The sequence below is a fragment of the Nuphar pumila genome, chromosome 7, assembly GCF_984573655.1.
Source record: "Nuphar pumila chromosome 7, dmNupPumi1.hap1.1, whole genome shotgun sequence".
Lineage (NCBI taxonomy): Eukaryota > Viridiplantae > Streptophyta > Magnoliopsida > Nymphaeales > Nymphaeaceae > Nuphar > Nuphar pumila.
Genome location: NC_143255.1, coordinates 125,194,609 through 125,207,635, shown reverse-complemented (window position 1 = coordinate 125,207,635; position 13,027 = coordinate 125,194,609). Strand labels below are relative to the sequence as shown.

Below are 13,027 nucleotides of genomic sequence, written 5' to 3'. Positions count from 1 at the left end.
ATAGACGAGCGACAGTTATATGGGTTGAAGAGCCATGATTGTCATGTCATTATGCAACGGTTGATACCCCTAGCATTCCATGATATGTTAGACAAACCTATATGGGGGGTATTGTCCGAGTTGAGTAAATTTTTAGAACATTGTGCACATCAAAAGTCGTAGTATCTGAGATAAAGAATCTCGAGGATTCTATCGTCACTACTATTTGTCAATTAGAGAAGCTTTTTCTGCCAGCATTTTTTAATGTTATGAAACATGTGATCATACATTTGCCATATAAACTAAGGGTTGGTGGTCTTGTGCAATATCGATGGATGTACCCATTTGAAATATATATGTTTTTTTATATTTTTCTCTTCAATGCTATTGAAAAATTTATTCTAATCCGAGATGTATATCCGAATACAAGAAAGTCAGATAGAAATGAATGGTGGGCAATTTGTAAGGTGAAGTCTAAACTATACCTCGAGTATGATCAGTTACAGGAAGACAAGTTAACTAAAGAGAGTGATTACTATCAATCAGATGATATGTATGACTTCTCTTATAATCACGATGTCGCACATGGTATGCATGTCATATCTTTATTGTTTGATGGTTTATGCATGGAAGAATGTGATTCAAATGATATACCAAGTGGATGGGCGCCTAATGAAGAAGATGACGTAGAGGAGGAGGAATAAGAAGCATATGAAAGTCAAACAAGTGATGAGGGAGCATTCTCGAGCTAGTGAAATACATCTTGCAAGTTAAGGATAAGTTATCCATGATTAGCAAGTGTTGTCACATCTTATGTTCTAATGTATTATAATTTTTGATATGAATGATTTGAATGTATTAAAATTATTGCAATGATTTGAATGATTCGAAGGTATTGCAATGTTTGAATGTATTGCATGGCGTTTTTTATTTGTTAGAATATGGTTTATAGAGGTCACAGTCATCGAGCACCCAATGGTAGTCAGTCTCATCCTTCATCTTTACGGGTTGCTTCGATAGGTCTATCATTTAAATAATTGTATATTTGATTAGTTTAAATGTGCATTGTGTGAATTTCTAACTCATTGTTTTGTAGGTGTTATTTCGCCTACACATGACCCACCTTCACCAGCTACTCATACACATCATGAGACAACGCCGGATGCAGGGTCTTCTCAGTGTGACACACGACGACTAATTCAAATAGTGTATATTGATAGTCGACCGTAAGTATTTCATTATCACTTATCCAATACTTATCTTATAAATAGTGTATATTGACAGTCAATTGTTAATGTGTATCAATTCATGTGCAGTGCGATGTTTGAGCAGCAAGAAGTAATGCAAAAAATTAGGAAGTCATTACTGCAACATCTTTCAAGACCGATAGCGCAATAAAAAGAGTACCCGATGGAAGTGTTGGACTGATTAATGTCCTTATTCATGATATGCAATTGTTTATCCTAACTAATTGTTTCATATTTAATTTTTTGTTATATTCATGTGTGTTAACTTTTTGAAAGTATTTGTAGGCTTTGCAGTGCTTCGCGACTATGAACGAGGAGAAAGATGCGAGGGTAGTGTGACAGAAGGTGGTTGTCAATCGATTTGCTGACATGCTGTGCAATATGAAGACTGCAGTAAAAAAAACAACTTGTGGGATAGATAATCCACTGTAGTGGAATGGCCATAGGCCTTCTACTATCATGAGAGATTATTGGGAGGGCATGTGCGACAAGTAGGCGAGCAATGAATTTCGAAACCGCTCAGCAAAGACTGCACAAAACTGAGCGAAGATGCTTGATGCCCATCTACACACAGGTGAATATGGGACTTTTGGGAGCCACCAGAAGAAAATGGTAACTCATCAATATATAAATATATATGTATATATATAAATTGTCAAATTTGAAAGTATTTTTGCATACTTATTAATCGATTTTTTATCATTTAACATTGCAGGAAGTAGAAAAAAGAGACATCGTGCCTTACAAGGATGTGTTTGTTGAAACACATAAACGTAAGAGCACTAGAGCTTTTGTATTAGAGAAGGCGAGAGCGACATTGGTATGTATTTATTATATTAATAAATATTATAATATACAAGTTACTGTGAATTATGTTATCAAAACATTCTTAATTATTAATCAGTATTCTAATCATTACTTTGTAGGAGTTATACGAGCAATAAATGGTACAGCGATATGGCGATGACTCCACTCAGCATCCGCCTTTTGATCCTGCAGCATGGGTGACTGCAACCGGTGAACCCAAAAAGGGTTGTGTGTTCGGGTTTGAAAGTAACATGAACATCACAACAGTCGTTGCCTCCTGCAACCATGACTCTCAGAGTTCTCCCACCAACATCAACTTCTAACGACCGATTGACCCTGCTATGTCTTGGGATGGTGTCTGTCAGCGTCTTGAGGACAAAATGCAGCACTTTTTAAATAAAGTCATTCTCAACATTGTCCGTAATGAGTTGAGCAATTTTTTCAGAACAGGGGAACTTCGTTTGCATTCAACATTAGCTTTGGTGCTCGTCGTGTATAAAGATTCATGTCATTTGTTTCATGTCGTTAGATTTCAAGCTAGTATATGCATGATTGAATACATATATGCATGATTGTCTCACTATAATTTTTTTTTACACCTTATAACACATATATGCATGATTGATTCACTATACAATTTATATGACACCCTTATAATACATATACACATGATTGAATCACTATGAAAGTTCACATATATGCATGATTGAATCACTATAAAATTTTCTTAGTGCCTTATAACATATATATGCATGATTGAATCACTATAAAAGTTTTTTGACAACCTTAGAACACATATAAGCATGCTTTCATCACTATGACAGCCTTAGAACACATATGAGCTTGATATTAGCATATATGAAAGTTTTTTAATGCCTTATAGCACATATATGCATGATTGAATCACTATAAAATTTCTTGACTGCCTTAGAACATAATATGCATGATTTAATCAATATGAAAGTTTTTTGACAATCTTAGAACACATATATGCATGATTGAATCACTATGAAAGTTTTTTGACAACCTTAGAACACATACAAGCATGCTTTCATCACTATGAAATTGTTTTACTGCCTTAGATCACACATATGCATGATTGAATTACTATAAATTTTTCCTTAGAACACATTTATGTATGATTGAATCAATATGATTTTTTTTTACTGCTTTAGAACACATATGAGTATGATTGAATCACTATAAAAGTTTTTTGACAACATTAGAACACATATAAGCATGATTTCATCACTATGGAAGTTTTTTGACTGCCTTGTAACACATATATGCATGATTGAATCACTATAAAAGTTTTTTGACAACCTTAGAATACATACAAGCATGCTTTCATTACTATGACAACTTTAGAACACATATGAGCCTGGTATTAGCATATATGAAAGTTTTTTAATGCCTTATAACACATATATGCATGATTGAATCACTATAAATTTTTTTGACTGCCTTAGAATATGATACACATGATTGAATCACATATAAAATTTTTTTATTACCTTAGAACACATATCTGCATGATTGAATTACTATAATTTTTTTTCTAGTCTTAGAACACATATTTGAATTCTGTTAATGTCCTTCAGTTTATTGCTAATCTATGTGTCATTCAGCCATTTACTTTATTGCATTAGATTAAGTGCATTGTATATAATTTATTTCATTATATATTTTTTATAAATACTAACTTTTTGGTTCTCTTATAGGATGTTGGAAATGATCAACGTACACTACAACAGAGCAGTAGATTAGCGACGACCACCTTCCGTCGCTAATCCGTCGCTAACCATGTTAGCGACGGATTAGCGACAACGCGACGACAGTATGCTTACGTCGCGAATATTTCGACGCTAACTGGCGACGGAATAATTCCGTCGCCAAGTCCGTCGCTAATTGCGACGGAATAACGAGCGCTATATTCCGTCGCCAATCCGCCGGTACTAAACGGCGACCACGGCGTGGCGACGGATTTAATTCCGTCGCTAAGCCGTCGCTAGATTAATATGAATAGCGACAGAATCATCTGTCGCTAATCCGTCGCAAAAACGAAAAAAAATAAAAAAAAATTTATTTAAAAATTAATTACGGAGAACTGTACAATTTATATTTCCTGTACAATTTATATTTCCTGTAAATAAAAAACAAACCACACAAAAAAATTCATATAACAAGTATCTATAATAATTAATCGTTCCACCTTAAAACTAAGAAGTTTAATTATTTACAATTCAACAATTACAATTAGGAAAAATAAAAAAAATAGAACTTCTTCAACACAGTCCTCTAATCATCGCCAAGATTTTGTGCGTCTTCTTGTTCATTGTCTTTATCTGTCCCTTCAGCTCCACTACCCTGATTATCGCTAGCAGCCTACACAAGAAAAGAACAGTCAGTATTGATAAACAAAATATAATGAAATAAATTACACACTATATGTGATTCTATCATGTGCTCATGTGTGATCTAAGGCAATAAAAAAACTCTATATGTGATTCTATCATGCTCATATGTGTGCTAAGGCAGTCAAAAAATTGAATATGTGATTATAGCATGTTCATATGTGTTCTAAGGCATATAAAAAAACTTTATATGTGATTCTACCATGCTCAGATGTGCTTTAAGGCAAGCAAAAAACTATATATGTGATTCGATCATGCTCGTATGTGTGCTAAGGCAGTAAAAAAATTGAATATATGAATATAGCATGCTCATATGTGCTCTAAGGCAGGCAAAGCCAAAAATTTTATATGTGATTCTATCATAAATGATATATAACATGTTCATATGTGTTCTAAGGCAGTTAAAAAACTTTATATGTTATTATAGCATGTTCATATGTGTGCTAAGGCAGTCAAAAAACAGAATATGTGATTATAATATGCTCATATGTGTTCTTAGGCAGTAAAAAAACTGAATATGTGATTATAGCATGCTTATGTGTTCTAATGCAATCAAAAAAACTTTATATGTGATTCTATCATGCTCATATGTGCTCTAAGACAGACAAAAAGTTAAATATATATATATGTGATTCTATCATGCTCATATGTGTGCTAAGGCAGTAAAAAAATTGAATATGTGATTATAGCATGTTCATATGTGTTCTAAGGCATCTAGAAAAACTCTATATGTGATTCTATCATGCTCAGATGTGCTTTAAGATAGTCAAAAAAACTATATATGTGATTATACCTGAGAGGGACCTGGAATCGAAGATCCCCTATCCTGAACAACGGCCTTGATCTCATTTCGGAGAAAGGGGGCGACGGTGTATTGGAAGTAGTTATTCAGTGATTCATTAATGATCTCGCGTACATCATCACCGGAAAGAATAGTCGGCTGCTTGGAGCTTATGTCGGCGCAAGAAGTTGGTGAGCCGTAACTGGAAGAACCAATAACTGGTGAAGTGTTCATATTACTCCCAAACCCGAACACGCGACCTTTTTTGGGTTCACCTGCTGCAGTCACCCATGCTGTAGGATCAAATGATGGATGCTGAGTAGCGTCTTCACCATATCGCTCTACCATTTGTTGCTCATATGCCTCCTACAAAATAATGTTTAAAGTATTCATTAATAATTAATGATAACATTATGATGACTTGCATATATATTGCAATGATTATTAATAGAATTAATACATACCGTTGTCGTTCTCGCCTTCTCTGATACGAAGACTCCCGTGGTCTTCCGTTTATGTGTTTCTACAAACACATCCTTATATGGTACACTGCCTCCTTTTTCTGCTTCCTGCGAAGTTAAATGACAAAAGATTTAGTACACAAATTTGCAACTATACTTATAAAATTAATATTATATATTGATGAGTTACCATTTTCTTTAGGTGGCTCCCAAATGTCTTAGATCCACCTGTGTGTAGATGGGCTTCGGGCATCTTCGATCGATTTTGTGAAGCCTTCGCAGAGCGATTTTTAAATGCATCTCCCGCCCACATATCGCACATTTCATCCCAGTAATCTCTCCTGATAGTAATAGGACCATGGCCCTTCCACAGTAATGGATCATCTACTACGCCAGATGCTTTTTTTGCTGCAGTCTTCATAGTGTGCAGCATGTCTGCAAATCGATTGGCAGCCACCTTCTGCCACACCTTCCTTGCATCATTTTCTTCCACCGTAGTTGCAAAGCGATTCGAAGCCTACAAATATTTTCAGAAAGTTAGTAGACATTGCTTAAATAAATTAAATATGAAACACATTAACTATGAGGAACAACTGTATACCATGAATGAGGACCACAATCTGTCTAATACCTCCTTTGGGTACTCTTTCCATTGAGCAACTGGTCCTGGTAGATGTTGAAGAAGTGAATTCCTAATCTCCCGTACTACTTCTTGTGGCTCAAACCTCGTGCTGCACATGAATTGTTACACAGTAAATATCAATATAAAATATTTAAAAGATATGCAATAATTGAAAACAAAATACTTACGGTCGATTATCGATATACACTATTCGAATGAGTCTTCTTGTGCCAGCCTGTGAAGACCCTGTTGGCTGTTGACTTGTGCGATCAACTGGTGTAGGTGGGTCGTATACAGGCGCAACATCATCTGTAAAAAAATACACACCAAGTTCTCAGAATGTGCATTTGAACTAATCAAGCATCTAATTAGTTATATGATATACCTATCACAGGAGCCCGTGAAGATGAAGGTTGAGCCTGGCTACTACTGGATGAGCGACCACTATAACCTCCACGAACCATATTCTAACAAATAACATATGTCATACAATACATTCAAATAATTCACATCAAGTATTACAATGCATTCAAGTCATTCACATCAAGCATTGCAATGCATTCAAATAATTCAAATCATTGACATCAAGTATTGCACTAATTCAAATCATTCGTTAATTGCATAAATTATAATACATTCAGATAAATTACAATGCATTCGAATCATTCGTATCAAGTATTACAATACATTGAAATAAAATTTTTAATCATTCACACCAAGTATTGCAATACAACTCACATCAAGTATTACAATGCATTTAAATAGAGGTTTGTAGTATAAGATTTTTTTCACTAGCTTGAGAATTCTTCCTCGTCACTAGTTTGACTTTCTTCTTCTTCTTCTTCTTCTTCTTCTTCTTCTTCTTCATTGTTTGCCCATCCACTTGGTACATCATTTGGATCACATTCCTCTATGAATGTTTCATCAGCTAATGGAGATATGACATGCATATCATGCGCAACATCGTGACCATAAGCGAAGTCACAGACATCATCTGATTGATAGTAATCACTGTCTTCAGCTAACTCATCTTCTTGTAACTGATCATACTCGGGGTATAGTTTGGATTTCACCTTGCAAACTGCCCACCATTCATTTCTATCTGACTTTTTTATACTCGGATATGAAGTATAATAAACTTGTTGAGCTTGCGAGGCTAATATGAATGGTTCATATGTTCCAAACCTGGATTTATGATTCACCTCCACAATGCCTGAAGCTTTGTCGAGTCTTGTTGCAGTTGGATCAAACCAATGACACTTGAATACCGTAACCCTGTTATTCATGCCTAAGTAAGTCAACTCCATTATTTCCTCTATAACACCGTAGTAATCATGTTCATTTTCACCGTAGCTGCTACCCTTGACACACACGCCACTATTTATCGTTGATTTGTTTATACCGTAGTCTTTTGTATGGAATCGATAACCATTTACGATATACCCGTTGTAGCATTGCACAACTTTGGTCGGACCATTTTCTAAATCACATATTCCTTGATCTTTAACATCACCATGGCGAACCTACGCACAGACATAAACAATTATTGTGATCACGATCAATTAAGTAACTTAGTGTTGTTTATAAGTACAAAATTTATGTTAGCTTCTTTACCAACTGTTTCAACCACTCCACAAACTTAGTTTCACGTTCTTTTTGTACTTCTGCATTAGTGAGATGTGAAACTTTGCTTTGCAACTCCAGATCAAATCGTCTGCAAACCACAAATACTTATATTACCGAGCCATGTATCCACATATAGAACATAAAAGGATTTATAATTGAGTTGCATATACATATACTTACTCGATGTATGGGTCGATCGCTGAACAATTAAAAAGAATATAGATGTGTGCTGCATCTTGCTCTCGATCTGTCAATAGCCTTGATCGGCAACTACCAAATGCATGCCCAAGTCGTTGAAATATCGACAGCTTGTCAGCTACAGTTACTTGTTCTCCATCATCGTTACGGGGCGGGCATGTGTAACGTGTTGAAATATGAGGTTCGAAGTACATAGATGAGAAATTTGAAATCTCTTCTAAAGTGTACGCCTCACAAATAGAGCCTTCTACTCTTGCTTTATTACGAACCTTTTTTTTTAGGTCGAACATGCATCTGACAAGAATATACATTTCAAATTTTAAATATCTGTCATTAAAGAGACAAATATAAAAAAACATATACCTTTCAAATGGGTACATCCATCGATATTGCACAGGGCCACCAACCCTTAGTTCATATGGCAAATGTATGATCAAATGTTCCATAACATCGAAAAATGCTGGCGTAAATATCTTTTCTAACAGACAAACAGTGGTGATGACAGAGTCCTCGAGATTCTTTACATCTGATACAATGACCTCCGATGCGCACAATGTTCTGAAAAATCCGCTCAACTCAGACAATACCCCCCATATAGGTTTGTCTAACATATCATGGAATGCTAGGGGTATCAATCGTTGCATAAAGATATGACAATCATGGCTCTTCAACCCATATAACTGTCCATCGTCAATCTTCACAGCCCGAGCAATGTTAGAGACATATCCATCTGGAAATCTCAGTTGTCTCAACCATTGACATACATGTTTTATTTGATCAGGTCCGAGCACGTACTTCGCCTTTGGTTTCAGTACTTTGCCATTATACTCTTTGAGTTCCAATTCTGGTCTTTTACATATTAATTTTAAATCCATACGGGCCTTCGGATTATCCTTCGTTTTTCCTTTAATATTCATTACTGTATTGAACACATTATCAAACACATTTTTCTCTACATGCATCACATCCAAATTATGTCGTATCAATAGGGTCGGCCAATACGGTAGTTCCCAAAAAATAGATTTTTTCGTCCAATTGTGTTCCTTCCCAAATCCACGGAAGGGTGTAGGACTGCGGGCATCTGTTAATACATCTGGAAAGTATCGCAATCTTCTTAAAATCTCTGTGCCAGACAATCTTGAGGATGGACCTTCCATTTCAGTTGTGCCTGCTGTAAATGCATTCTTTTGACGTCGGAACGGATGATCGCTGGGTAGAAATCGACGATGGCAATCAAACCAGCAAGGCTTCCTTCCATGCCTCAATCTAAAAGCTTTGGAATCCTCCATGCAGTACGGACAAGCCAACCTCCCATGTGTGCTCCAACCAGATAACATACCATATGCAGGGAAGTCACTGATTGTCCATAGAACAACGGCCTTCATGTTGAAATTTTGTTTTTTGTGGGCATCATACGTGGTAACACCGTCATCCCACAGTACTTTTAATTCATCAATCAATGGCCTTAGATATACATCAAGATTTTGGCCAGGTGAGGTCGGACCAGGGATCAACAGAGACAAGAAAAGATTTGGACGTTTCATACACAAGCTTGGTGGAAGGTTGTATGGAGTTACAAATACTGGCCAGCATGAGTATGGAGTTGATCTACCCCCAAATGGATTAAATCCATCTGTACATAGACCGAGTCTAACATTTCGCACTTCCATTGCGAAGTTCTGATGACGATCAAAGTGCTTCCAAGCTTCAGCGTCAACAGGATGCGTGATCTTGTTTTCATCGTGTTGAACTTTATTTGCATGCCATCTCATGTGTTTAGCTGTCTTTGAAGACATATACAATCGCTGCAATCTAGGAGTGATAGGAAAGTAGCGGAGCGACTTGTATGAAACTTCCTTTGATCTCGTGCTACCATTGCCTCTTGTCTTTGGCTTGAACCGAGGATGCCCACATGACGGGCATGATATGTCGTTTTCCTGCTCCTTGAAATACAACATGCAGTGATTTGGACAAGCATCAATCTTTTTGTAACTCATACCTAGAGCGTTGACCATAACTTTCGCACGATAGAAATTTTGTGGCAATTTCTCATCTTTAGGCAACATACTCTTCACAATCATGCACAAACGGTCAAAACATGATTGACTCAAATTATACTCGGACTTCAAATTCATTAGTTGAAGAACTGCAGACAAGATAGTGTGACTCTCACAACCGTTCCAAAGTGGCTCATCAGCATCTTTAAGTAAATCATAAAATCTACTAGCTGCATCGTTTGGTGATTCTTCATCTACGGCAGTTCTTACATCACTAGAACTCATAGCAGAACCCAGTTCTGTTCCTGCAGCATCAAATATCAAATCCGTATATGGATTATCGTGCACCACATTCACCCGTGCATCAAAATCGTTTCTAAATTCTTCTCCATGAAACGTCCAGTTCTGATAATCACTCACAAAACCCTTCCTGTATAGGTGATGTCTAACGCCATGAGGTTCTACAAATCGATTATTCTTACAAATCTTGCAGGGACACCTAATCCGACCTGTGGGATCTACCGTACTGACACTTGCCGTTGCAAATTCAATAAAACTGTCGACACCATCCATATATTCATGCGATAACTCATTGTCCACTATCCTACGGTACATCCATTCACAGTTTGCAGTCATTCTGTCGTATGATGTTACGAATAGTATCCTAACCAGTTAAAAGAGAACCATCAAAATGCTATGATGAAGAAAATATCAAATTTATCATGCAATATATGATGTCATACAATCACAAGAATTATGATGCATGCATTGATAACTTAATATTTTCATGTGCAAACTATTCATGACACGATACATTCATTTGAAGCATGCTTTCAGTATACAATTTCACATGGAAGACATAATCAAATTGAAAGTAACTACATGTAAGCATGGATACAATCACATCAAACATTGCAATACATTGAAATAATTCATATCAAACAAATGTCAAACATGTACCTGCAGCAAACACACTTCAATATCCCACTAACTACTACCACGCATAGCATGGACTCCGTACTCCAAAAATAAGAACACTTCCATATTCATACATTAAAATCATGCTCAGCATGATCTCCGAACTCCAACAAAGCAGTCCTAGATATCAACAACTAAGTGAGTGTGTGAACAATAAAGTGTTACATTCAATAAATTAAATAACATGTGATGCGCTTGCCTCACTTACTCACCACGGGTATTTACCCGATTTGCATTGTTTTTGTCACTTACTTACCACGGGTGGCGGGGCACAAGCGAGTTCCGTTGAGAAATCTGCACAAAAAAACAATTTTTTAAAATGAAGTCACCACGGAAAAAAAACTGTTCTGACAAGGGGTCGACTCCCCTGCTGTTCCGACAGGGGGTCGACCCCCTGCCCGGGTCGACCCCCTACCGGAAAGGCAAGGGGCAAGGGTCCTCTGCCGAAAAATGCAGGGGGTTAACCCCCTTCCGGAAAACGCGGGGGTTAACCCTCTGCCGGAAAACGCGGGGGTTAACCCCCTCCGTTTTCCGGAAGGGGGTTAACCCCCTGCCGGAAACGGGAGGGGGTTAACCCCCTGTGAACCGGGAGGGGGTTAACCCCCTGCCGGAAACGGGAGGGGGTTAACCCCCTGTGAACCGGGAGGGGGTTAACCCCCTGTGAACCGGGAGGGGGTTAACCCCCTGCCGGAAATGGCAGGGGGTTAACCCCCTGCGTGAAAATGGGGGTTAACCCCCTGCGTGAACCGGAAGGGGGTTAACCCCTTGCCGAAAACGGCAGGGGGTTAACCCCTTACGTCAAAACGGGGGTTAACCCCCTGCCGGAAACGACAGGGGGTTAACCCCCTGTGTGAACCGGGAGGGGGTTAACCCCCTTCCAGAAACGGCAGGGGGTTAACCCCCTGCGTGAAAATGGGGGTTAACCCCCTGCCGGAAACGGCAGGGGGTCAACCCCCTATGTGAACCGGGAGGGGGTTAACCCCCTGCCAGAAATGGTAGGGGGTTAACCCCCTGTGTGAAAACGGGGGTTAACCCCCTGCCGGAAACGGCAGGGGGTTAACCCCCTGTGTGAACCGGGAGGGGGTTAACCCCCTGTGTGAACCGGGAGGGGGTTAACCCCCTGCCGGAAACGGCAGGGGGTTAACCCCCTGCCGGAAACGGGAGGGGGTTAACCCCCTGCGTGAACCGGGAGGGGGTTAACCCCCTGCCGTTTCCGGCAGGGGGTTAACCCCCTGCGTTTTCCGGCAGGGGGTTAACCCCTTGCCGGAAACGGGAGGGGGAGGGCGTTACCTTTCTCCGGGCGGCGAACGGTGGGACCAGCGGACGGTGGGACCGGCGGACGGTGGGACCGGCGAACGGCGGGACCGGCGAACGGCGGGACCGGCGAACGGCGGGAGCGGGACCGGCGCAGGAGCAGCGAAAGAAGAAAAGGAAAACCTGGTTGGGATTAGGGTTATTCGAAAGTTAGCGACGGCTTAGCGACAGATTAATTCCGTCGCTAAGCCAACGTAAAATCAAATTCGCGAAAATAGCGACGGATTATATTCTGTCGTCACATCCGTCGCTAGTTAGCGACGGACTAGTTTCCGTCGCTAACGTCGTCGGTAAATGGTGCGATCGTACCGACAAAACAATCTGTCGCAACATCCGTCGCTAATTAGCGACGGACTATCTTCCGTCGCTACTTTCATAAGATTCAGTGATAATAGCGACGAATATTTGTCGCTCGCCAATCCGTCGCTAACTAGCGACGGAATCTTTCCGTCGCTAACGTCCGTCGCTAACAACCTATTTTCTTGTAGTGGTAGAGGAGCTGATGGAAGCATAGAGGGAGGGGCAGATCGAGAAAATGAAGAGGATGATGCCCAGATTCTTGGCGAGGATTAGATTCATTTGTTTAATTTGTTTGACGTACTT

At 39.0% G+C, this 13,027-nt stretch overlaps 1 long non-coding RNA gene across 1 annotated transcript; it reads right to left on the bottom strand.

The window, feature by feature from the left end:
• Positions 1-4,222: 4,222 nt before the first annotated feature.
• On the bottom strand, positions 4,223-5,379 carry LOC149833361 (uncharacterized). Its single transcript, XR_016433159.1, has 2 exons — positions 5,241-5,379; positions 4,223-4,418 (listed from the first exon to the last, which is right to left on the bottom strand). It is a non-coding gene; the product is annotated as an uncharacterized LOC149833361 (long non-coding RNA).
• Positions 5,380-13,027: the final 7,648 nt, after the last annotated feature.